Source organism: Eublepharis macularius, chromosome 7, assembly GCF_028583425.1.
Source record: "Eublepharis macularius isolate TG4126 chromosome 7, MPM_Emac_v1.0, whole genome shotgun sequence".
Classification (NCBI taxonomy): Eukaryota; Metazoa; Chordata; class Lepidosauria; order Squamata; family Eublepharidae; genus Eublepharis; species Eublepharis macularius.
In genome coordinates, this window is record NC_072796.1 from 129,130,595 (window position 1) to 129,158,554 (window position 27,960).

Consider the following 27,960-nt stretch of genomic DNA (forward strand, 5'->3'; position numbering starts at 1 on the left):
CTTCATCCTGTGGCAAGAGTGCTCACGTACTTCTGGCCCAGTGCTTAACTACAGAAAAGACTGGCACCAAGCCTGGCAGGAAGTGCCACCACGTGGATTCACTGGCAGTGCTGTAATTGTTCTGAGTGGCAGATTCTCAGAGACCAGCTGTAGTGTAATGGTTAAGTGGTTGGGCTGCGAATCTTCCCTCTGGTGGTTTGAATCCCACTATTGCCCTGAGCTCAGCAGGTGGCCTTGGCTAAGTCACTCATCTCAGCCCCAGCTCCCCGGCTGCACTGTGGGGATAATAATAACACTGACTTTGTTCACTGCTCTGAGTGTGGCACTACTCTGTCCAGATGGGCAGTATATTAGTGTTGAAAGAGGAGGATTCAGCGCTGTCCCTTTCCTCAGGTTTCAGAGGGGAATAAACCAAAGAGTTAGAAAGATAGAGAGGTCAGGGCATCCTGTTTACTGTTTACTGCTCTGACTATTCTTTGATATGTAGATTGCTGTTCTCAGGACTTCCTCCTCCTGACTTCCTCCTTCTCAATCTTCTCTTCCAGGCTTTGTTCCAGGCACCATCTCTCCCCTTCTCCTCCCTCCATCGTGGCAGCATGGATACAGGACTTTTCCTGCCATCCATGCCCATCCTTAGACTAGATAGGTAGATAGGATCTATCTCTCCTCCTTTCCTATCAGAGTATGGAGTATCAGAGTATCAGAGTTCTTACAATAAAGAACTCTTATTTCCTTTCTAAATATAAGCAAGTGTATGCTTTGTTATTTTCTCTCCTGCACACACACAAGCCAGTACAACCGGCTCACAACTACCTATGATCACACTTCCTCTGCTAAATGATAGACTCTGCTAATGGCCCAAACATGGAGTCCTTTAATTAGGTTTCTGGAGCCAACGTATGATTTATTTATCAATAATTGCACTGTTGTTATAATTAGATTCTCTCTACAAACTCAGAAGCACCTGTCTCTCGCCTCACCATCCCAAAGGAAGAATGCTAGTCCAGTGTCGAGGGAGGCAGTGGAGAAGGAAAGGGTGGGGAGCCGCGCAGAGGTGATGAAGATGGCCTCAGTCCCCCAGTGAGCCCTGCTGGCAGCAACACCTGGCAGCAGCAACCATGGCTGGGGTCCAGCATGAGCTGCAGCTCCAGCCAGCGATGCACCCAGCATTTAGGGAGAATAGAACGGCCAGCACCTCCTCTTAAGCTCACCTCCCTAGATGGTGCCCCAGCAGAGCAGAGGCTGGGCCCACCATGACTGGGGCAATGGGAGGCAGCTGTCCAGGAGGAGTGGGTCTTGGAAAAGGCCTGCAGAGGGGCAAGCCAGCCAGCTGCAACACAGAGCCAGGGAGAGGTGGTGGTGACACGCAGGAAGTGGGCAATGCCGAGTAGTATCTCAGGGATGGGGGAGCCGGGGAGGTGGAGGAAAATCCCGGGCCGCCATTGGCTTGCCCAGTAAGGGCCTCCACCCTGGGAGAGGGTCAGTGAATGGAGTCTAGGATGGGGCCCCCACTATGAGGCCTGCTAGACCCTCCCAGGCTGGAGAAGGTGCCCCAAGAAGAGGCCGTCGCCCCAGACTCTGACCTTGTGGGAGATGCGGTGGACAGCGCACTCTTTTGGGCCAATTTACATTACAAAATCCTTGTGTTAGTTGGAGGACCTGAGGACAACATGTGAGTTTGGGAGGCAAGAAACTCCTCTCAGCCAGATGTTCAATCAGTTTTGTTCCTCCCAGACTCGTGTGCACCCTTTTCTCCTTAGGACTGGCGTGCGTGAGCCGAAGCAACTGTGGCCTTCCCTGCTGTGCTGTTTTCTCCTCTTAAACTGCCCCGTGGAGCTGCTATTGGCTCTCTTGAGTCTGATTCTGTCCTCTTGTCATTGCTCAGCTTATGAGGACTCTGTAATGTATCAAATGGCCTGTGAAGGAACGGACTCATCCTGTTCCTTCAGGTCTCAGGAGGTGAGAAAGTCCTGTGCCATCCTGGATCTCTGCCCAATGCTGACAATGGGTCTCTGCCTAATGCCCAATGCCTTATTCCCAGGGGTTCTTAAACTTCTTAAAGTGTAGTAAGCACTGCCACCAACAAACCTGAGAGGATTTCCTGCACCTCCAGAACTCTGTATCTGCATTGCCTCATAGAGGCTCTGCCTAGTTTCTGTGTCTCCCTCTTTGCTCCTACAAACTAGCATGAGGACAATCTATTACACTCAACTTTCAAGCTATTGCACTCAAGGGGTGATGATATTGCCCTTTACCACTCTTTGGATACCAAGGCCAAATGGGCACGGTATGTTTACAGAGATCAGGCTTCAAGCATTCTAAATATAAGGAAATTCAAAACACAAGAAGGCTCTGATCTGGATAGCCCAGGTGAGCCTGATCTGGTCAGATCTCAGAAGCTAAGCGGGGTCGGCTTTGGTTAGTAATTGGATGGGAGACCTCCAACGAAGGCCAGGGTTGCAGAGGCAGGCAATGGCAAACCACCCCTGTTAAGTCTCTTGCCATGAAAACCCCACCAGGGGTTGCCGGAAGTTAGCTGTGACTTGAGGGCACTCTCCACCACCACAATATACAAGACTAAAAGGATTACACTGGGTCTGCTCAAGCATCAGGCTCGGCCATAATATAAAGAAAAGGTGAAAAGATGCAATATTCTTACCCTAAACTCTACACTTATTCTAGAGACTAGCAACCGTGGTGTGAAAAAATGCAACAGGCTGTAGAAAACTGATTCGGTGGGTCCCTTCCTGGCAGCAAATGGGCACTTCACAGCAGCCTCGAGGCCAGAGCTGTTGGCTATGCACGAGGATAAAAAATGAGTCGTCACCAATACGGCTTGCCTTTCATATAGTAGGATGGTGTTGCTAGGATAGGCTACTAATTCATCCTGGATCTACTCCCCACCAACTTCACTGGGTGTTTACAAATTCTCTCTATTCACTTTTTTCACCCCATGCACAATTTTATAATCCTCAGTCATGTCCTCTCCTCCCCTTAACAGAAAAGTCCCAGACTCCTTTCCTCTTAGGAAAATTGCTCCAACCCCTTAATAGAGATTTGATAGGGGTAGAGACAAAGGAAGATTAAGGCAAATAATAATAACACTTTTTTCCAGGACTATTCATCTTCTGACTCAAGGTAGGGAACTGCACGACCTCTGATAAAGTGGGCTCTAGACCACACAGGCTTCTGCTAGAATAAAAACTTGCTAGTATTTAAGGTGCCCGATCTCTCCTGTTCATTTCTTATTCTAACTGTGTTAACGCTGCAGGCAGAGTTTCTCCATCACGTACATCCAAATGAGAATTTTTGCAAACTTTTGTGGCACTAGAAGTGCAAAATGAGGGAAAGGATTCTTTGTAGGATTTCCCTGGTGATTGAATCAATATTGTGGCCATTGTATCCGTGAATGTGAATGGATGTCCGTACTTGGCACCACAAGATCTTTGAGGTTTATCCCAGAACTGGAAAAGCAACCCCTCATAATGTTTAAATTGGCTCTTATCAAGGCACCAAGAACACACATTTTGCAGAGCTTCAGCAGGGCTACGCATGTGAGCGAAGATCCATATGGTGGATTAAGCCGCCGCTGGCTCCATATCAAAAATGAATCTCAGTTTTCCATGTCTAAAGTCCCGGCAGCTTTCTCTTCCCTCCCTGCAGTACATCAGCATTAAAAATGGCATCGACACAAGTCTGCGGGAAGGAAAACAGCTTAAATTGGCGAGCCGCACTTCTTTCTTTTTTCCCCTCTTTCTTTTCTCCCAAGACATCATATGCAGAACCGCAGCAAGCAACTCGTTTCAGATGACCCGATTTGGTAGATATTTAAAGCTCCTCGAGAACCACCCGTTTGATGTTCTTGCAAAATTAGGATCAGCTCAAGTGAGCTCATATAGTGTTGTGACTCTATGAATGAGATGCAATCTGGGAGGTCCTGAGTTAAAATCTCACCTCTGCCACAAATTCAATAGGTGGCTTTAGATAATCTTCCATTCTCGAAGATAATTTCAGGTGGGTAACTGTGTTGATCTGTAGCAGGACAGCAGGATTCGAGTTTACTAGCACCTTAGAGTCTTTTTACACAAGACGTCTTACGTGGGGACACTCAGGTGAAAGATCTTACACTTGTTCTCCGATTGTGGATACACATGCACTGCTAGGGAGACAGAGTACACTTAAATATAAGACCACACAGAAAGTAAGAGCCAAGCTACAAGTGACGCCTGACACAGGTTGGACACTTGTCAGCTTCCCTCAAGTTTTGATGGGAAATGTAGGCATCCTGGTCTTACAGCCTGGCTCTCCATTTAATTGAAGTTTACAGAAACCCACACACACACCCAGTGGAGGGGAAGGGGGGGGGCGCCCAGGGAGAGCCCGACCACATGTTCTCCCTCCCATAGACTGCTGCTCTGTAAGCTTCAATTAAACGGAGAGCCAAGCTGCAAGACCAGGACGCCTACATTGCCCATCAAAACTTGAGGGAAGCCGACAAGTGTCCAACCTGTGTCAGGCGTCACTTGTAGCTTGGCTCTAAGTCACTCGAGCTTCCCCGTGTAAGATGTCTTGTCTTGTGCAGACTCCTAGAGTCTCTCTACACAGTTACTTCTTTTACAAGTTTGCCACGGAGCCGTCCCATGCCCTGTGCAGACACACATCACTTTGCTGATTGCCTTCTATTTAAAAAAAGCAGCATGCAAATGGTCTCAGAAAGCTTCACCGGGGGAAGGAAAGTTCTTGCCTTTCTCCCAAGCTTTCTTCTCCATGCAAAAACAGTGTGGAGGAGAGACATTTCTCTATTTCTGCTGCTCCACATGGAGGTATTGCGTGCATATGTGGCAGGAGAAAGGGTGAAACTTTCCTACCCCACACTGTTTTTGTATGAGAGGGGGACTGCTTGGGAGAAAGGCAGGAGCTCTTCCTCCCCCAGCAGCAGCTTTCTGAGCCCATTTTATACTCTTGTTTTTTAGTAGAAGCCAATCCCTAATCTTATGTGTGTCTTACGTGTGTCTGCACAGAGCACAGGTTGGCTCTGGGCAGGGGTCATTTTGTAGAAAAAGAGCTGGAGGAACTCATTAGCATAACTCATTAGCATAACTCATTAGCATATGTCACACCCCTTGACATCACCGGAGGTGTGTCATTAGCATAACTGATTTGTGTATGCCACGCCCCCTGGCATCACCTATCCTGGCTGTTTTGGACCCATCCTGGCCATTCAGGGCCGAAATTAGGCCCAACATGGGGAAAAGGGGCTGAAAATGGCTGAAAAGGGGCCCAAAATGGTCAGGATCAGGCCTCTGATGAGCAGGAGAGTGATCCACCACCCGCCAGAGGCCCGATCTGGGCCATTTCGGCCCCAATCCAGGCTGAAACGGGCCCACAATGGCCGAGAGTCAGGTGGGTGGGGCCACCTGACATGTGACCTCTTTGGGGAACTGCCGGAACTGTGTTCCTGTGCATTTCCCCTCAAAATGAGCCCTGGCTCTGGGCAGAACTCCTGGAGAACTCGTACAAGAAGTAATGTGTAGATAGTCTCTTAGAGATCAACAAAATGTTCAGGGCATAAGCTTTTCAAGAGTCAAAGCTCCCTTCTTCAGATATCTTCTTCAGCCCTGCCCAGTGGAGGGGGTTGTGATAGTCTCTGTGCCCCTTTCCACAAGCTACTGCTGCTCCAGATGTTTGTTCAACTGTGGAACAGCTAGACTCTGATGCAATCCTGTCTGTATCTGTCCAGCACTTCTCTATGTCATTTCCTTTATCTCTCTTTCCCCCCTCCCCCATTTTCCAGTGAAACTGACAAGGTTGGGAGAAATAACTGTCCTTTTAAGGGCGAGAAGGAAATGAGATTAGTTGAAATTGACAAGCATTCCCCCAATCTTGTCAATTTCACCAGAGAGCTGAAATGGGGGATAAAATCTGATCAAGGCTTTCCCCTCCAACTCCTCAGTTTTACATGAGAACAGAGAAAGGGGATCCCTAAAGAAAATCAGTATTGGGTGAAATTGACAGGGAATTGGAAGTTGGTTTTGGTGAAACTAAAAAAACATATTCATACTATACTTCCATGTAGGGAGGAAAGGTTGAAATGTGGAAGAGAAAGAATCCTTTCTCTTTTGGTATAAATATATTCTATGGGGAAAATGATGAGCAGATTAAAATGTGTTTCTATCTATCTATCTATCTATCTATCTATCTATCTATCTATCTATCTATCTATCTATCTATCTATCTATCTATCTATCTATCTATCTATCATCTCTGCCTGCCTGCCTTAGTATCTTTATATTCTACATTTCTACCATTTCAAAGGGAAATGGTGAGCATACAACATTAAATTTTAAAAATAAAGAATTAAAACATGCAAATAAATTAAAACAGTGATAGCTTCACACTCAGGACCAGAGCATCACAATGTGGATGAAAGCTGCAGTAAAAGCATCAAAAAAAAAGTATACCAATCTTAAAATCAATTGTAAAAACAATCAAACCAACAGTGCATACTGAAACAATACGACAAAGAAATACCAAAGTTAGATAATATGCATCTTTGACAAAAATGCATGAAAACTGAAATGCAACTGAAATCCACTTCCTTCAAGGAACCAAACAGATTTTTTTAAAAAAAACCCTGCTAGACACACATTTTAATATTTACTTATTTATGCCTTTCATATGTGCAGGAGACAGGCTAAAAATCACTTTGTGTGCAAGGGTTGAAATCTGTCTGCTCTCAAGTAAGTGTGTATAGGTTTGTAGCCTTCCTAAATGGAATTACCCCCTTGTTTAAGATCGTTCTGCTAGTCTGGGAGGCCTCACTTAATAGCAAGTGCAGGAAAATACATTTTTAAAATGGAATTGACATTGTAGCCAGCATGCATTTTAGTTTTGAATGACAGATGCTGAAATTGCAAAAAATGAGTTAACTGCCAGTTGTGAAAATGGCCTATATTTTGTTAACTGGGCAGAGTAAAATATTGCATAATTAAGAAAAAGTTGGATCCTCTTGCATTTAACACTTAATCCAGATAATATATTCACAAGGATGGTTTTAAGGTACCCTAATAAAATCTGGTGTTTCTAAATGGAGACCACCCCGTTCTTTTTCAAAATGATTCTGGTCCACATGCATCTTGCTAAGAACTCTCCACCCTTGTAGTCCGCCCAAAGGATTAGGGTGGTTTTTTGCATACTTTTCCTACTATCAAGTTGTTGGCTGAGAAAAGAAAAACCCTGTGGATAAATTTAGCCCCTTCCGTGCCCCTTGCATTTGTTCCAACTTCCACTTTAAGCCCAGAAATCTTTGTGAAAGAGATGAGAAAAGAAAAAAGGGCATGCAATACCCTGAAATTTTAAAACTTAACCGGCAATCTGCAGCAGGCCTTCGAGGAATGCAAATACCATTCGGCCATAAGAATCCAATTATTTGGGGGAAGGGAGAACCAACAACTCTAATCTGAATATTTCTTCCAATACCAAAGGCAACAAAATCGGGCATGTGGTTTTTCTGCAATCCTAGTTCTATGAAGCTTTGCTCAGCAGAGAAGTTCTTCAAAATAAGTGGCATTTTTTCCCAATGAATAGAACTGACTCATGGATCTGTACAGAGAAAGACACGCTTCTTGTGCAAGCATCTCCAAGAAACTATTCTGTGCAATAAAAAAGCATGCCTTTAGAGGCAATTAAGATGGGAAACAATATACCAGAGCAACGACTTTTAATTTGTATTTAGTGAAAGGGCCCAAGATTCCCCCCCCCCGACATTACAAACCCTATGAAAAAGCAGCATTGGGAACTCACCGAGACTTGTCCAGTTTGAACTCCCATTCCAAAAGTATCCACCAAGACGAAGGCCATCATTCCATTCCTTAGCACAAAAGTGAAAATTCTTTCTCCACTGGCAGTGGGTGGGCGGGTGCGTGGGTGGGCGGAATGACCACTCTGCCCCCCCCCCCGGAATGTGTTAATATTTGCTTGCTTGTTTAAAAGAAAAGAAAAGCCAAAGTCCAGTGCTGCACATATGTTCTTAGCGAGCCTAACAGTTGTAATAAACTGCATCCATAAAAGCTCTGGCGGGTAAGGAGACACAAATGAAATTGGGAAGGCGGCAGGAAGGAAAGCCTACCCATGTGAGCAGAAAAGGGTAAAAAAAAAAAGGCCACTCACTGGACACCCCCTTGGACTGATAGAAGAGATTTCAGGAAATCCAAACACTTAAACAGGAAATCTGAACGCTGGATAAACATTCCATAATCTCCACTGTTAATGTGCAACCACTCCGGTTAACCCTTCCCCTGCGCTGTGCTTCTATGGGAAACTCAGTTGAGCGTGCTTTGTTGTAACTGGAGCTGCTTCACATTTCACAACGCACTTCTGTGGGTCTCTGTGGGATAACCACTGCTCTGAAAAAGCTCCCCCCCCCTCAAAAAAACCTTTTCACTAGCATCTGGTAGGATTTGAATGTTTCCCCTCCTTTCCATTGTTCTTAATCTCTACCTGGCAAGGTTTTAGTTAAAAACTGTGGCAACCCACAACTTTCTGTGGTTAATAGAACCAGCATGTTTGTCATATAGCTTTGCAGGAGAAAGAGGCTTGCCTTCTTATTAACTATGCAATTTCCCCTCCCTTCACCTAGCTTCTTTCCCCCATTTGTTTCCATTCTGTGGCTTTTCTCCCATTGTTTATCTTCATATGTCTTTATGTTTCATTTATCTAGTCCAGATATTAATTTCATAGTATCGCTATATTTCATTATCTCTCTGCGTGGGGATAATAATAACATTCGATTTATATAAGGAAGAGAGGATAGGAAGAGTTCTACCAAGAAAGAGAGGGCATTTAAAAGAACAGACCATTTGGTCCTCTTTTATTGTTTCCATCCTGTAAAATCTCCTTGGAAATCAGAAAAGAGTCCAGAAGTACCTTTAAGACTAAGCAAATTTATTGTAGCATAAGCTTTTGAGAACCACAGCTCTTTTCACCAGATGCATCTTATCTGCACATCAGGAAAGAAGGGGTGTGTGTGTGTTAATCCATCCAAACAGAATCATCTTGGCTGGTACCAGGAATACACAGCTGGACTGGCTCCCAACACAGCTTATAATTCAATTATATTCACAGTGCAATCCTAAACAGAGGTACGCCCTTCTAAGCCCATTTAATTTTTTTGACTTAGAAGGGGCATTACTCCATTTAGGATTGCTAAGAAGAGAGCTGCAGTTCTTGAAAGCTTATGCTACAATAAAGTTGGTTAGTCTTAAAGGTGCTACTGGACTCTACTATTTTGCAACTACAGACTGACATGGCTAACTCCTCTGGATCTATGACCTTGAAGATCAGAGTAGAGGACATGGGATTCATTTTAGCGTTCTCAACAACCTGGTATGGAGGGTTTTTTTTCTGGGAAAAGAGGTGGTGGAACTCAAGACCACACAATGACATCACTTTGGGTCAGCTGGAAAAAGGGAGGAGTTTTTTAAAGTTTGAATTGCCCTCGGTGAAAATGGTCACATGGCTGGTGGCCTCGCCCCCTGATCTCCAGACAGAGGGGAGTTTAGATTGCCCTCTGCGTGGAGGGCAATCTAAACTCCCTTCTGTCTGGAGATCAGGGGGCAGGGCCACCAGCCATGTGACCATTTTTAAGAGAGGCCGGAACTCCGTTCCACCATGTTCCGGCTGAAAAAAAGCCCTGCTGGTATGGTATTGTAACGTGACTTACTGAAGTCAACCCGCAGTGCATCTTAAGCAGAGTTATGCCGTGATACCATTAACATCAATGGACTCAGAAGAGTGTAACTCTAGGATTGCCTCAGTTTAACTTATTAGCAAAATTGCAGTGGAATCCTAAATGGAGTAACACCCTTCTAAGTCCAAAAATTCAATGGGCTTAGAAGGGCATACCTCTGTTTAGGATTGCACTGTGGATGTAATTGAATTATAAGCTGTGTTGGGAGCCAGTCCAGCTGTGTATTCCTGTTGTGTTTGCTGCAGGACATAGCTATGACCATTTCACAGTGTCCAAAGTTCATTGTGGGATCAGCAAAATGAGTTTATTTTCCTTCTTATGTTATGTGCTCCTCCCCCCTCCCCTTTGAATTCGCTTTTATTTTTATTCTTATCAACGTACAACTTGATCTGGATCCAATGTTATATGTTATATCTGATTCCCCCCCTTATGTATTTCATGTACTTTTTGTAGTATGTTACCTAGGTATTAAAACTTGTGCGACCCCACTTTTCCGTTCCTAGCTCAATAATTCTTAAGTATCCTGAAATGAGAATTTCCTGCCTAAACTAGGCCAGTACTAGAGTTACCCACTGCCTGGAGAAAAACTATGTTCTGTTTCTTTTACAGCGGTTTTGTGTAGTGCTATTTCCCAGGTGATGCTATTTACCTTCCTACCATGAACGTCTTCAGCTGCCGCACAGCCTCTATTATAAGGATAGGACTTTTTTCCCCTCCAGGTGTGTTGGCAACCTGACTAGTGATGTGAAAACTTCCCCCCCCCCCTGCATCTGTTAATTTACATTTGCACAGATAATGGAAACACACTGGTCTCTCTCGACTTTTCACAAACCCTACTCTTGATGTTACAAGGTTTTGATCGGTTCATGTCCCATGAAGCGCTCCTTTCTCTATCTTTCAAGATGTTTCCCTATTAAATGTCAGGAGTTAAGTTACCCAAGAGATTCACTTCGGAGTTCTTTTTGAATTCTCTGTTGCTATGGGAAAGCTTCCTTTCCCTGCTTCTTTGCCTTTGGACAACTCATCGTTTGGACTATGGATATTAGCTGCCTGCCTCTAGCTGCTGAATACAAATTTGGAAAATGCATTTTGAAACTTATAACTCATTAAGCCAAGCAACTCTATTGCCTGTTCTTCCGTGAGCCTTTTAGAAATACAATTTTTCTTTTATGTTTTTCATCCCAAGCAATTTCATTTCCTAATGATAAATGTTAGTTTGCCTCTGCAGCTGAACCACTTATACTTACATAAACGATTAAATATTTTCTTGTATTGTAGAGCACACGGAACCACATACTTTGTTTTCTTTGTGTGAATGTTTGTCTGGTTTTCCAAGGGAAAACTGAGGCCATTCCAAGTGTCCAGGGGGCTAAAATCAAAGTTTGAGAGCCTGCTCGGAGTGCTGGCAGCCAAGTGCTACAATTTTTGTGGTTTTGTTTCAAAATTTTAGCCAGGGAAATGGCTGAGGATGCAAAAAACCAGTAAAGGCACGCTCCCAAACCCAGCTGTTCCAAAAACCTAGCAGGTAAAATTGACTTAAGGCAGGGAATGGAAATGCATCATTCCATCTTGTTCAGACTGGTTTTTAATGGCTACAGATTACTACAGGCTACATACTGTATACACTTACATTGTATACCTTGTAATACTGGAGAAACTTATTCAGAATGGCATGTCCTAGTTAACAACTCGGCTGCTGCGTCCTGAATCTATTGATGAACCTCCATTCCCATGTAAGTGCGCGCAGGACTGCAGCCCAGATTTGTTTTGGTGCAGAGCAGGCTAGTGAAACTCACAGCAACTCTGCACATGCTCAGTCATACCAGTCACCAGCTGGGTGACCTTGGGTCAGTAGCAGCTCTCTCAGAGCTCTCTCAGCCCCACCCACCTCACAGGGTGATCGTCACGAGGACAGTAATATACTTTGTAAACTGCTCTGAGGGGGTGTTAAGTTGTCCTGAAGGGCAGTATATAAATTGAATGTTGTTGTTATGTAGAAAGGAAGACAAAGGTTCAGGTGAAACACTGAGCACAGGTAGTCCTTAACTCTCACCATTTTGTCCATAAAAACCAGGCATCTTAGCAGTCAGAGGATTAAAGAAATTTTACTCTGAATCAATACGCCGACTATCTTGCTGTTTCCTTTGGCTCCAGGCATTTCCTCTTCTGTTCCTGAATAGTTATGTAGCATTGCTCTACACAGTTGTAGAGCTGCTACAGTCTGGGGGCAGTGGTTGAGGCATGTACTATTTTGAAAGGCAAAAGCACCCCAAAGCGTGTCTCGTACAAGCAGAAAAACAATAAGCCAGCATGTCCTACCCAGTTTCCTAAGGGCAGGGTGAGCAACTTTTGAAGTCCGAGACAAAATATTCAGATGGCATCTCTCCATACTTGTACCCATGGAGCTGCCTTATAAGGAATCAGGACAAAGAAAAAAGGTTAATGGTGCAAAGGAAAGAGTATTTAATAATTATATAACTAGAGGTTAATAATTATATAACTAGAGGTTATATAATGATTAGAGACTGTTCCCTTTGCAAAGGTTACATAATTATTAAAGGCTCTTCCCTTTGCACCATTTACTTTCCCCCCTTTGTTTTGCCTTGGTGCGCCACCCCCTGTCCCAGTATACAGAATCAGACCTTTGGTCCATCAAGGTCAGCAGGGCTTTTTTTCAGCGGGAACGCGGGGGAACGGAGTTCCGGAACCTCTTGAAAATGGTCACATGGCTGGTGGCCCCGCCCCCTGATCTCCAGACAGAGGGGAGTTTAGATTGCCCTCCGCGCTGTGGAGGGCAGTCTAAACTCCCCTCTGTCTGGAGATCAGGGGGCGGGGCCACCAGCCATGTGACCATATTCTCCGAGGGCAACCCACTGAGTTCCACCACCTCTTTCCCCAGAAAAAAAGCCCTGAAGGTCAGTATCATCTTCACAGTCTGGCAGTGGTTCTCCAGGGTCTCAGTTGAAGGTCTTCCCCTTTTCCTGTTACCTGACCTTTTAAACTGGAGATGCTGGGGTTTGAACCTGGGTCTGCCTGCATGCCAAACGGATGCTCTGCCATGGAGCCACAGTCCTACCCTAGTGCTAGATTTTGGAGCTAGTGATAGAGAGCTCACTGATCTTGGCTCGCCAGCCATTTGAATGAAATATTCTAGTAACTGGATGAGTTCTAGGGTTGTCAGTTCCTGGATTGGAAATTCCTGGAGATTTGGGGGGGCGGGGTGGAGCCTAGAGAGGGCAGGGTTTGGGGAGGGAAAGGAGCTCAGCAGGGTGTAATACCATAGAGCTCACCCAACAAAACAGTTGGGTGAGCAGCTGTAATTCTGAGAGATCTCAAGCTATCACCCGGAGGATGGTAACCCTACTAGAGACAAAACTCTCTGACTTAGGTGATGGGAGGCCAGGGTTGGTTTGGAGCAGACCAGTGGTGCAGCCAAGCATTTTTGATGGGTCTAGGGGTAGAACGCTGTCTCTTTTTAGTGGCTTCGAGGCAGAGAGCCGTGACTAGCCCAAGGTCACCCAGCTGGCTTCAAGTGGAGGAGTGGGGAATCAACCCGGCTCTCCAGCTTAGAGTCCCACGCTCTTAGCCACTACACCAAACGGTCTCTCATGCGGGAGAGAATTAGTAAGTAAGTACAGGTGCCACTCGATTGAATTTAAACTGATCGACTCTTCCTGGTTTTCAGTTTGAATTATTGTTGCACCTGAATAAAGAACAAAAAGGCGATGATCAATGTACCTAGGATTAAACCGGTGAGACGCAGTGTGAATGATGAAAGCAGCTATGTGTGGTCTCCCCTGCACAAAGTGGGTATCTCTAGTTCCCTGCAGAACTCCTCAGGTAAGCAGGAAAAAGATTGACTCTGTAATTTAGCTAAAAGAAGCTGTTAATGAAAAGGGGGGCAAGAGGAGAGGAGAAACCAGCCTACACAATTCCATGAAAGTTTATATAATCCTAGGGTGGTAGGATTTCCAAATTGCTCCCCCTCCTATGATTCCTTACGCCTGTCGCTATAGCTAATAATAAAGTAGCCGGATCCCATTATGCAAACAAACTGGACCACCCACAGAAGGTACAGGTTCCTACATATTTTGGAGACTGCCCAGATTTGGAAAAAATACTTCGTAAATTAACCAAAATACAATCTCTCTCCTACAAAAAAAAAAGTGAGAAGAAAACCTGCTTGATAAAGACCACACATGCTTCAGAAGGATTGATAGAAGCTGAGTGTCGGTTAAATTAAGGAAGGGAAGGGAGAAATCAAGCACCTCAGCAGGTTATAGAATCTTGTAGGGGGAGATTTGGGGAAGGCTGGGCTTACAAATTATCCTCTCCTCTTTTGGTTTCCCCTGGGCCCTCAGTTTGTACTGAAGGAATGTACATGCTTAGCAACAGTGCCTAGAAGACACAATCCCAGGTCTTGGATTTTGTCTCCTGGACACATTAAATGCTTTCTTCCAAGGAGATAAGGAGTTGGGTCTCCTGGTCAGGCAAAACTGCAATGTCCCCTGCCCACATACACCTAAACGAATAGGCAGGAAAAGTACAACTGAGAGCAGAACCACAAGTGACAAAAGGCACAGATTGGACACTTGTCAGCTTCCCTCAAGTTTTGGTGGGAAATGTAGGCAGCTTGGTGGAATGTTGAACAAGTGTCAGTTGAAAAGTCCATTGGACAGCAGTTGGAGAGCAAAGCTGAGAGACCAGGATGCCTACATTTCCCATCAAAACTTGAGGGAAGCTGACAAGTGTCCAATCTGTGCCTTTTGTCATTTGTGGTTCTGCTCTGAGCCATGAAGTTGTAGCACAAGGAGGCTACTGTGCAGTCGTACAGGGTTCAAGCAATATTAAGGATTCCTGATCAGGGTCTCGTATGTAACAGAGGCCCAAACAACACAGTACAATTTTTAATCTGTTGTATCTGGGTTCCCCCGATCCGGCTTTGACTCAGACAGTCACATGTCATCTGTGAGGGAACTCATTTCCCAAGCCCATGGAGCCTGGATTTGGATTGGGATCATAGTGCAGTAAGAGAAGGGACTTCAATCTTCCTCCCTTGCCATTTTCCCAACCTGAAATGCCTCCAGGGGCATATATGCCCCATGGGGGTAAACTTATAACTCATTATTGCTCATTAGAGTTGTCAGGCTGTATCAACTGATGGGAGGCTTGGGAGCAGGGACTTGGGGGCACATCTTGTGTGCTGCTACATCATTTTCAGGGAAAACCCAGATGTGATGTAAGGTAGTTCTAGGAATTGCTGGAAACTCTATGGTTTTGCCACAGAATTTCTGGCAATTCCTAGCGCTACCCTCTGTCACTTCCACGTTTCCCCCAGAAGTGACATAGTAGCATAGATAACAACAGTGTTATTTTTTCTCTCTCACTGCCGCTCTGAGTGGTGGTGGGCAGAGAGTGCTGCTAGGGGCAGCTCCACTATACATGCAGTCTGGAAACAGGATAAATGGATCCTTGGGCCATTGTGGGTTTGCAAAATGGCACAGGTGGAAGGTTGATGACTGAGGAGTTTGATCAAGGTAAGTTTGTGTACTGATCACATTTGCAGTGAAGTTCTCCACTATTCCTGCTTATCACACTGAGCCTGGGCTAAATGACTTCCAGGGTCCCTTCCTACTCTCTGACATCATCACTATGTCCAAACAGGCCTTACCAGGGCCCAATTATACATCCCCATGTCAGTTAGGGTGACCCTCTGAAGACGTCTGTATTTTGTGAGAGGAAAAGAATACAAATCTCTCTTTCACGCCACTCTCAAAGGTTCACCTATCCTCTGGGCTGGGAAATTCCTGGAGATTTGGGGGATGGAGTCCAAGGAGGGTAGTGCTTGAGAAGAGGATGGACCTCAGCAGGGTATAATGTCATAGAGTCCACATCCCAAAGTAGCCATTTTCTCCAGGGGAACTGATCTCTGTAGCCTGGAAGTCAGATAGTACTAGACATGGGCACGAACCGCATTACAAACTTCAAAAACCCATGAAATTGGCAATCACGTGATCACGATCCGGCAGTTTGTGATTGTTCACAGCCAACGAACCAGCATTCGGAAGAAGCCTGGTTCGGTGCTTTTGGCCGCGGTTCAGGAAGCCAGACAGTCAGGCACCATCAATCAATTCCCCTGGAAACAGAGCTGGGGGAATGTCTGAACTCTGTCTGCGCTCCTTCTGTCGCCCTGGAAACCTGAATCGAAGCTCACCTTACCTTGATTGGCAGGTCTTCCTTCCAACTATGGAGCTGCAAAGCAGTTACAAGTTGGGAGAAGACACCTGGGGGAGGGAGGGGGAGGGGTGTTCTGTAGCCATGGGCACTCCAATCTCATCCCCACAAACCCTGATAGGCAGCTCTGACGGCCAAACACAGACCTCCTGCATTGCTCTATGGGACCTCAAGCTTATAAAAAGCACTGTGCTCCCAGTTCTGGTTTCACTTTCAGTGAGCAGTGGCATGTGAGAGCTGTTGCTTGCTACTTGCTAGCCTTTGGGGAGAGACAGAGAGAGTATAATTGAGCTTGGATTTTTGTGGGAGTTTCTTGGGGGCCTCGGATTGGAGATGGTATGACTCCAAGATCCCTATTGCAATCTTGACGAAACTTGGGTGCTGGCTGGAGGAGAGCCTGCTACACACTCCCTGTGCATATGGGCTCTCTAAGAGCCAAACTACAAGTGACGTCTTACACAGGTTGGACACTAGTCGGCTTCCCTCAAGTTTTGATGGGAAATGTAGGCGCCCTGGTTTTACAGCTCAGCTCTCCATTACAGCTGCAAGACCAGGATGCCTACATTTCCCATCAAAACTTGAGGGAAGCCGACTAGTGTCCAAGATGTGTAAGACGTCACTTTTAGTTTGGCTCTGAGTGCAACTGTGAACTGGTTCGGCAACGGGAAATGTCCGTTGTGGTTCGCATCTTCGGGATCGTCGTCGGCACCGAACTACGAACCGCGGATTCATTAAATTTTTTTGGTTCATGCCCATGTCTAGATAGGACTAATAAAATTTGTGGTAGGATATGAACATTCCTGAGTCACAGCTCACTTCTTCAAATACCAGCTCATACCCTACTCTTTGAAAGCTCCTACCCTACCCCAAATTTTATTAGTCTTATAGGTGCTACTGGACTCATGCTCTTTTCTACTCCTACAGACAGACTAACACAGCTATCCATCTTGGAAGTCAGATGTAATTTTGGGAGATCTCCATCTACCTCTCGGAGGCTTACAATGTTACCCTCACAGGAACTGGACCTAGCAACTCCATTTTCTTGTTTTATTTTCTCTTGTGTTAGCATTCAGAGATAAAGAACAGAGACAGAACAGAGCGAGCCTCTAACGCTCTCATCCACTTTGTTCGTTGTTCACGTATTTTCAAGACTACCTGTAGAACCATGAGGACTAGAATCTTGGTGTGTTTGTTTGGGAGAGGGAAAGCCGACATTCTCAGGATCTTGAAATCGGCACCCAATGTCAAATTTTGCACTTCTGAAAGGACAGGAGGCACAGTCTTCCCTAAGCATGTCCTTTGTTAGAATATTGTGAAATAAGCATGAACGCCTGGCATATAATTTAGTTGTTTACTGTACGTCTAGGCTGACCTTTATTGCAGGATCTTCTTGTACTGGCAACGTCTACTCGTTGTTTTTCCTCTCTTTCCTTCTCTCCGCACACACAACCACCCTTAAATTTCAAACAGAAACCCCAAACAGAAACAGCTACGCATCCCATCAATACTATATATATATGATCTAGCCTGGAGCAGAAGTGGGGGGGGGGAAAATCCTTCCCCCGACAGATGTTTCTACCGGTTTCTTGATTTCAATGTACTTTCTAACATTCACAGTGATGAAAAGCAAGCAAAGCTCTTCTCTGTGCTGGATTTCACGACAACACATATGGATGGTTGGCAAACGACTGCAAGAATGACTAAAAACACATATGGAGAAGCGGAGTAAACACCAACACCCCTGTTATTGCTGAAACAGTGTTTTCATCCCAAAGCAGAATACTTAGCTGGCTGAAGGACAGCTTGCTGGGTTTCAAAGACTGACGCGTCCCACTTCTTCCTAAAGGAGCAGTCTAGGAGTTTCTCAATTGTGGCATCTCTGCTGGTAGCTCTTCCTTTAATGAAAGTAGGGGAAAGATCCTTTTTAAACAACAACAACAACAACAACAACAACAACAACAACAACATTCAATTTATATACCACCATTCAGGGTGACTTAACATCCACTCAGAGTGGTTTACAAAGTTTGCCATTATTGTCCCCACAACAAAACACCCTGTGAGGTGGATGGGGCTGAGAGAGCTCTGAGAGAGCTGTGACTGACCCAAGGTCATCCAGCTGGCTTCAAGTGGAGGAGTGGGGAATCAAACCCGGTTCTCCAGATTAGAGTCCTGCACTCTTAATCACTACACCAAACTGGCTTTGTACATTTAGCTTGCCAGGAGTTCTGACACTGAACAACCAACTGCTACCATTCTGCCCTGGTGCACCTTGAAAAGGCTGCAATAAAAACTGAAGAACAGCAGATTTAACAGGATTTTTATATATTGATTCAGTTAAGATTCTTTCTGATCCTGTGCTCCATTGTACACTGAAACACAGGCAAACCTCTGAATATTCGGTACCGAAAAGAATAACTGAAAATTCGGCACCAAAGTACCCAGAAGTGCCTATAGACAGAGCAGACAACATCTGAGCCTGTGTGTATTTTTCTGGAAGCTATGCTTCCCCTCTTTGACTTTCACTCACCCTCTGACTGTCATGCTTGGTTCTGTGTCATAACAGTGCCAGTCTTTCCTAGAACCAGAAAGGCATTAAACCAGCCCCCCTTGGCATCATGGTATCAGCCATGATCAGTAGCACAGCACCAAGGCACACAAGTGACACCTTCTGGCATTTCCAGCTTTGGGAGGTGTGGCACCGTAGCAAGCGGCAGCCCCCAACGCAAGTGCACTGAGACATTCAGGCAGCAGGTGAGGCTTCTCCTATTGTGGATCTGGATGGTGTGGCATGGTGGCAAATGGCAGCCCTGGGGACAGCTCCACCAGTCCACACCAAAGTGTCTAGGTGGCAGCTGGGGCTGTTCCAAGTCTCTGGGTCTGGGAGGCATGAGGCCTTGGCACATGGCAGCCACTGCTGCTCCAAGGCACCCAGGCTGTGGGTGGGGTGTTCCCCTGTTGCTGGGGAAACTTAGAGCCAAAACACACGAGAAGAAATACCTAGATTCAGCACGTGTTCTCTTACCTCAAGGTTTGCCGGGATCTGTAGGCATCCTGGAAGCTTAAAGTTTAGGATTTACAGAGCAGCAGGAAGGGAAATACAGGCGCCTGTATTTTCCTTCCCCTTCCTGCTGCTCTGTAAATGCTAAACTTTAAGCTGCCAAGACACCTACACTTCCCAACAAACCTTGAGGTAAAAGAACAAGTTTAGCATTTACAGAGCAGCAGGAAGGGGAAGGGAAATACAGGCGCCTGTATTTCCCTCCCTGCTGCTCTGTAAATGCTAAACTTTAAGCTTCCAGGATGCCTACAGATCCCGGCAAACCTTGAGGTAAGAGAACACGTGCTGAACCTGGGTATTTCTTCTTGTGTGTTTTGGCTCTTACAAAGCAAAGAAATCGTATTTATATCATTCATTCTGCATTGCTAAATGTTATGAATGTGTGAAAGTAGGAGGGACTGTGGCTTTGCATGCCCCCACAGTCCTTTAGACAAAGGTTCCTTTTTGGCCCACCTTTGAGCCCTAACCTGTACGAACCTGTCTAGTGAATTTTTATCTTCCCTTTCAACCAGGGATCAAAGAGCAATCTAAATCGTCCTTGTGACGTAGATCAGGCTGAGAGAAAATGATTAGCCCAAAGACACCTTGCAAGCTTTTTTGTGTACTTGCTCCAGTCCAGTGCTGCCAACCTTCAGTACTGGAGCCACCAGGAACACATATGAAGCTGCCTTATTCTGGATTAGATCGTTGGTCCATTATCTACTCAGACTGTCAGTGCCAGCTCTCCAGGGTCTCAGGTACAGATCTTTTATATCACCTGATCCTTTAACTGGAGATGCTGGGGATTGAACCTGGGACCTTCCACATGCCAAGCAGGTGCTCTACCATGGAGCCACAGCTCTTCCCCTAATTGACACCGTTGCAATACAGATTATTCTGAATGCAGTCATAGAGAGCCAGAAAGCTGGAGGTCATAAGCTTTTTATTTCATCAAAAGCACACCTATTTCAACACAAATTGTCGTCATCCATGATTTCCCTACTCGTGTGCACATTTTGTGCTGCCTGCATATGACAGTGCTCATGGAAATTATCCCTCCTGGTTACCTCCTTGCCCCCATCTTTATTGAACCCTGCAAAGTTATTTCATACTAGAGAATCCAGGGAAGGGAGAGACAAAAGAGACAAAGACCGACGGGATGCTTTTTCCTGGGATTTCTGCCCTGGTTTTATCAACTAATTGGTTCCCACTGTGGAACCGTCTGCAATAACTTCCTGGTGCTGAGTCAAGCTGGAAGAAGGGGGAAAAAAGACTCGCGCTTCTTCCAGCATTAATTAGGCTGTCTTTTAGCACTCGGTCAGAAAGGGACACCTGCAAACCTAGAGAGGCAGGGGAGATTTTTGTTTGGAAAGACAGTACTAAAGCCAGACAATTTGAGTGGAAACAGATTGTGCTCCCTGTTCTATGAGCAGAGAAAAAGTTCCATAGGCATTGTTAAAGAGGAGAGAGCTCCGCACAGGGCATCTGCCGGAATAGCTTTCTTTACACGGATGGATGCAAGGTGCCTTTGATTAGGGCCAATCACAAATGACTCAAAACATTGTGCAAGTTTTTGAGCGCACCAGCACTCTTCTTCAGGCTGGATGTTACAATTTAAAAAAAAAAACAGAAGGAAAAAAAGATTTCCAGGTCAAGATTTTAGGATCCTGTCTCATCAGTCTTTGGCGTTAGATGTAGCTAAGCCTACAGGTTAATTACTGTCAGTGCAAAGTTTGCTCAATGCCTTACGACATTTTGGTTGGCCCTGATATAACATATGACATGGATTTTATTTCTTGTTTTTCAAAGAGGTATATCTACCAGGCAACAGATCCTAATACTCAAAATACAGGGGCTAGCCTCCCTGATCTTGGTGATGGCCCACTTGACCATATTTTGAAAAGGCTAGGAGATTATTAAGATTTGATCATGAATAGTTATGAGTAGACATGGGTACGAGCAGCATTACGAACCAAAAAAACACACGAACCGCCTGATTGTCTGTTTGCGAACTGGCAGTTCGTGAGGGTCTATGGCCAACGAACCAGCATTCGTTGGAAGCCCGGTTCATTGCATTCGCCCGCAGTTCATGAAGCCAGACAGTCAGGCACCATCAATCAATTCCCTTGGAAACAGAGCTGGAGGAATGCCTGAACTCTGTCTGCACTCCTTCTGTCGCCCTGGAGACCTGAATCGAAGCCCAGCTTACCTTGATCGGCAGGTCTTCCTTCCAACCATGGAGCTGCAAATTGGTTACAATTGGTTACATTGGAGAAGACACCCAGGGGGAGGGAGGGGTAAGGGGTTGTTCTATAGCCATGGGCACTCCAATCTCATCCCTGCAAACCCTGATAGCCAGTTCTGACGGCCAACCCCTTGTATACTGGGCCAACATCAACTGGTGGCTCTAATTGTATCGAATGGGAGTTTCCTGGGGGCCTCAGATTGGAGAGGGTATAACTCCAAGATCCCTATTGCAATCTTGACCAAACTTGGGTGCTGGCTGGAGGAGAGCATGCTAAACACTCCCTGGGAATATGGGCTCTCTAAGTGCAATGGGGGCCATTCTGACACCCACGAACCACAAACCTCAAACCAGTTCATCAATGGGAAATATTCATTGCGGTTCGCTTGTTCAGGTTTGTTGTAGGCACTGAACCACGAACTGCTGGTTCGTTAATTTTTTTGGTTCGTGCCCATGGTAGTTACGAGCCAGCAGCCAGATTTGCTATCCTGCATTTGAGCTCCAGAGAGAGAAGACTTGCACCCCAAAGTGTTTCAGCCAACTCACAGCTGTCTGGGCCAAAATAGACAGTTCAGAGATCACAGATCTCCTTAAAAGTTAAACTTCAGAAGTGTGGGGCACTGATTCACTTCTGGAGTGTGTGGGGAAGCAGTTGATTCTTCTGTCCCAGCACACTTGTGAAATTGTTCCTCTATACCAAATGGGGGGGGGGGGGATTGTCAAGTATGCCTCTGAATTTTGCACCTGTCCAGCATCTTTGAAAGCCAATCACGGATCCCCCATTGTAAAATCTGATGCAAAATCATTCCAGTCTAAGACCATTAATTTCAATGGATATAGATTGGAGTAACCCTGCATGGGACTGCTCTCTCATTGCCTCATCTGTTTCTGTCTCTGCTGGTTCCAGCAGCATACACACACAGTGCAATCCCAAGCAAAGTTGCACTCTGCTAAATCCATGGAAGTCAATGGGCTCCGAAGGGTGTAAATCTTTTTGAGGATTGCACTGCTAGTCTTCCAGGCGCGCGTTTAAGGCCCTTGCTTATTAGTGGCACATTTGGGGAACATCTGCACCTATTGTTGCTAGAACAGTGAGGTTCTTTAGGTCCAATCCCTGATTCCCATTCTGACTCAATGTAGGCTGCCTCATAGTTAGCATTCCCAATTATGTGATCTTCAGTGGGCTCAGTTTGAAGGCCACAGTCTAATCACTCTGTCCCATTGACCCTCAATGGAATTGTCTGCAGTTCTATCTCCAGGATCTCTCTACCCAGTACCATCATTCTTCCGTTTTGTGTGTGTGTGTAACACATAATGGGGAGGGAAGGTGCCATGGTGTAGCCTGATCTTGTCAGATCATGGAGGCAAAGCAGGGTCAGTACTTGGTCAGTACTTGGATGGTGGACTACCAAGAATGGCTCTGCAGAGGAGGGCAATGGAAAAACACTTCTGCTTCTCATTTGCCTTGAAAGCCCCTTGCTGGAGTCTCCATAAGTCGGTTGTGACTTGATAGCACATATGTATGTATACCACATCGCAGTCCTACTAGTGCAAATGCCCCTCCATTTAACTAATAAAGGCTCCTGCGAGTCTAACCCCAAAGAGGTTGCCTGTTGCATCTCAGTACTGCCTTGAGCCTTTCTCTTTCTAATCAACCTCCTCCAAGGCAAATAATTCTGCTTCTACCTTTGCAGTAGATGAGACTGGATCATTCAAGCAGATGAGGCTGTCTGTTGCATCTCAGCACGACTCGTGATTCAGGACGTGCTTCTCTTTCCAATCCCAGTGCAGTGGCTCCTACAGAGACGCAAGGAATGGAGTGTTCTGAGAACAGTCGATCTCGATTCTTTCACAATCTTGCAGTCAACTTGTTTGCACATAAATGCCATTCAATGTAGCACCACTGATTTTATCTAAGAAATCTAAGAATGCCTGAGCTTTCGTAAGCAGGGTAAACTCTGCATCCAAGAAGCCAATCCTGTATTTTGGACAGCCACTTCCTCTACAGGAATTGTAAGTGAGAAGTCATGAAAATAAGATTGAGATGGTTTTGCTGGATCGGAGACAATTCAGCTCACATGCAGGGCTCTCCTCCTTTGTCAATCATCTCCTCCTGCCCTTCAGCCACCAGCAATGGCAACTAACCGAGCTCGTCCCCAAATGGCCTTTGGCCAGTTACTATCCATTTCAAAGACTTAAACATGATTTGATACGCATGCAAACTGAGATACCTTTAACACAGCAATTTAGAGATCCTTGAACTTTTGCTGGCTGAAAACGATTATGCATTCTGGAAAAAGATCAGATTTCAGAGACTCCCCCAATGCTAGAGATGTAAATGGCTTGTTAATACCAATGAATCTCCATTGTCCCATGTAGGACTCATTGAGCCAACTGGCGCAGCCAAAGCTATTCTTCAGGGTTGTCTTAAATAAGCAATCCTTATGCATGCATGTGAAGAATTCATAGAATTCATAGGGTTAGAAGGGACCTCTAGGGTCAGCTAGTCCAACCCCCTGCACAACGCAGGAAATTCACAACTACCTCTGCCCCCCACACACACCCAGTGACCCTTCCTCCAGGCCCAGAAGATGGCAAAACACCTCCAGGATCCCTAGCCAAACTGGCCTGGGGGAAATTGCTACTTGACCACAGGTGGCAATTAAGACATCCTGGATGTCTTGATGAAAGGATCAGACAAATTCATCAATGGCTACTAGCTAAGATGACTAAAGAGAATCTCCTTGGCCAGAGGCATGGTAGAGTTGGAGATTCAAACCAGGGTCTCCCAGGATCCTAATCTGATTAAACCTCTGAATACCAGTGCTAGGAGACAATATCAGGGGCAAGCCTTGGTCTAAGTTTGTTGGCCCTCTGGGGCAAATGATTGGCCACTGTATGAAACAGGAAGCTGGAGTAGATGGACCACGGGTCTGACCTCGCGGAGGTCATAGAATATTTGTAGTCAGCCTACCTGCTCAGGATATGGGATGACAATACAAGTCCATTGCCCCTTAAACACAGGAAGTTGCCTTATACAGAATCAGACTATCTAGTCCGGTACAACGTACTCTGTCACTGACTTTCCCTAGGGTTACGCAGGAGGAGGTCTTCCCCAGTCCTGTTACCAGAGACATCCTCTTGACTGAAATTACTGAAGCTGAAACTTGCCAGTGATACCAAAAGTGTTGTCTTCTCCTTTACATACCTGACTGTCAGGTAAGATCTTGAAGACAGGAACTTTTCCATGTGCCCCTCCGTCTGGAATAAAGATGAAAGGTTACTAGAAGAGAGGAACTTTCATGCCATTTGTGGAATGTCTTCCTTGCAGAGATTCGCTTGACATCTAGGCTGGTTCCACACATCATTGGTGATCGTGCTGTCATTTCACAACAGCAGTCATTCACAACTGGAGCATTATGCACACATCGGAGATGTGTGTTGCGTGTGTGCGCATTATGTGCCATCAAGTTGATTCTGACATGGTGACTGTATGAATGAAAGACCTCCAGAACATCTGATCACTAACAGCCTTGCTCATATCTTGCAAACTGGAGGATGTGGCTTCCTTTATTGAATCAAACCATCTCATTTTGGGTCTTCCTCTTTTCCTACTGCCTTCCACTTTCCCTAGCATTATTGACATTTCCATGGAGTCTTGTCTTCTTATGACGTGATCAAAGTACAATAGCCTCTGTTTAGTCACTTCTAGGGAGAGTTCAGGCTTGATTTGATCTGGAACCCACTTGTTTGCCTTTTTGGCCATCCATGATATCTGTAGAACTCTCCTCCAGCACCACATTTCAAATGAATCAATTTTTTTCGCAGTCAGCTTTCTTCATTGTCCGACTTACACATCCATATATAGTCATGGGGGAAGGAAGGTGGCATGGTATAGCCCAGTCTCATCAGATCTTGGAAGCTAAGCAGGGTCAGTACTTGGATGGGGGGCCACCAAGGAAGACTCTGCAGAGGACAGCAATGGCAAATCACCTCTGCTTCTTGCTTGCCTTGAAAGCCCCTTTTTGGAGTTGCCAGAAGTCAATTGCAGCTTGACAACACATACACACATACACATGGTAATGGGGAATACCATCGTATGGACTCTCTTGATCTTGGTCCCCTTTGAGGATCTTTTCTAGATAACCAATTGAGAATTATTGCACTAGAGCGACAGAGTACAGCATCCATTGATGTGTGGTTGTAGCTTTAGTCTGTATATTTTTAGGCGCAAAGTTTTTTGCTCTAACTTTTTTTAGGGTTTCTGCATCCCCCCTCATCAGACCTGATTTTAGGCTTTCTTGTTGCAGATTCCCCCCTCCCTTTGGTCTGTTTGGTTCTATTTGATGTGATTGTTGTTCTTTTGATTTAACATTTTATCGATTTGATTGTCAGTTTCCCTCTTTGGTTATTTATTGCTCCTTGCTGCATTGCAAGTACCTGGCGAACCGTTGCAGAAGGGCTCAGGGCATGCATTTATTTTTTTTTAAAATTGTGCCCCTAGGACTTTCGCCGTATGCCCTGCTGTTCAGTTATGCCTACACCTCTCTCCAGGTGAAGCAGACGCAGGACCCCCGTAATGATTTAGAGATTTGTTCTCATGTTTTTAAGGTTGTTTCCCTCTGTGATAATCCTTTACTTTGTACACACAAATCAAATAATGAAACCAAAAAAAAATGCAAGCAGGCTTTCTCTTGGGAAAGAAATTGCTCCCAGCAGGGGTGGGGAATGATTAAGGAATGATGTACCCCTGGATCCGTCACAAAAACAAAAGCAGCAAGAAATTTTTTAAATACATTTTTTTAAAAAATGAACAGGTTACAGGTTTGGGGGAGCTCATTGGGATTCTGTTGATATCCCTTTCATTGTCCTATTCTTGTTTCCTCTCTTCTATTCATGTGCAGTGATCCGCGTCTTCTTGTCTTGCAAGCAGGGTAAAATAGAAGATCAGCCGTCTGTGGCCCGTCTCCTCGTCGCATCTCTGTGTGTCTCTGTGCACGCCAGCTGGTGCCGTGATAATGTTGTGAGCCGAGACCCAGCAGCCCACGCAAAGCATTTGCGCTACTTGATGTATGATGTTAGGCTTGCAAACACGGCAGAGTGTTCTGCTGGTGACACATCCCTGGTGCGTGACACAGCACATGCCTGGAGGAAGAACTGGGAGAGGAGCATCTTGGAGCTCCTCGCTAATTGGGAGTGGCAGGCAATGGAGAAGAACCATTTGGGAAATACACTGAAGAAGCTCTAAGGGAGAAGGAAGGAGTGGGATGAGCAACGGGGGAATGACATTGCGCCATTGGCGCAACGTCACTTAGAGTGAATACCCATAAGTATACCCAGTTTGGTGTGGGAGCCAGTTTGGTGTAGTGGTTAAGAACGGCAGGACTTTAATCCGGAGAACCAGGTTTGATTCCCTACTCCTCCACTTGAAGCCAGCTGGGTGACCTTGGGTCAGTCACAGCTCTTCCAAAGCTCTCTCAGGCCCACCCACCTCACAGGTCTGACTGTGTGTCTTCCTTTAGTCTTAAACCAACACACCACTGACTGTCTATACAAGGTCCTGGGAACAACAATAACAACAACATTCGATTTATATACTGCCCTTCAGGACTGGGACCAGCATACCTAAGGGATTGTCTCTCCCTGTATGTGCCCGAGAGAGTACTTCATTCAACTGGAAAACATCTACTGGTGGTCCCTGGCCCTAGGGAGGCTCGGCTGGCCTCTACCAGGGCCAAGGCCTTTTCGGTCCAGGCCCCAACCTGGTGGAACTCTCTGACTGAGGACACTCGGGCCTGCCAGGATCTTGTATCATTTAAGTGGGCCTGTAAGACGGAGATGTTCCACCAGGCATATGGTGGAGGCTAATTTTAGCCAATCATTGCCGAGACTTCCACCGGTCTCCCTCTACAAGGGGTATGGAGAGTCCACTCCCACTGGTTGCCCTGAAAGGGGCACAGTATTTTATCTGTTTTTATAACTGATTTTAAGTTGTATTTTAATCAATGTTGTACCTCGCCCTGAGCCTGCTTGTGGGGAGGGCGGGTTACAAACAAACAAACAAACAAACAAACAAACAAACAAACAAACAAACAAACAAACAAACAAACAAACAAACAAACAAACAAACAAACAAACTTAACACCCACTCAGAGCAGTTTACAAAATATGTTATTATTATCCCCACAACAATCACTCTGTGAGGGGTGTGTGGCTGAGAGAGCTCTGGAGAGCTGTGACTAGCCCAAGGTCACCCAGCTGGCAACAAGGACAACAGCAGACACGGGCTGTTTCCACACGGCTTACCTGAAGCCTGGCCATGGCGCAACGTTGCGGATCATGCCAGGGAAAATGTGAAATATCGCGTTTTCTCGCATGAGTTTTGCGCGACGTCACGCAAAACTCGCGTGAGAAAACACGCTATTTTGCATTTCCCCCGGCACGATCCGCAACGTTGCGCCATGGCCCGGCTTCAGGTAAGCCATGTGGAAACGGCCACGGACATCCCTTTCCTACAAACCAGGGCACAGAATCCTGGTTTAATCTCTTAAGACTCTTTTTATATCATATTTTTAATTGTATGCTTGAATTATCTAAAGGCCAACCCACACTTTATGGACGAGATCGGGCATCAGGTGGACCTGCGTGGCATAGTTGTGAGAGGGCTGGATTAGTAGAGTTCACATCCCCAGT

At 45.6% G+C, this 27,960-nt stretch overlaps 1 protein-coding gene across 1 annotated transcript in view; it reads right to left on the reverse strand.

Moving 5' to 3' along the window:
* Window positions 1-8,062, reverse strand: part of ASAP1 (ArfGAP with SH3 domain, ankyrin repeat and PH domain 1) — a 202,460-nt gene extending 194,398 nt beyond the window's left edge. The window contains exon 1 of the mRNA XM_054984560.1: window positions 7,804-8,062. The gene's annotated coding sequence lies outside the window, so the exon portion shown is untranslated. The remainder of the gene's footprint in view (window positions 1-7,803) is intronic.
* Window positions 8,063-27,960: the final 19,898 nt, after the last annotated feature.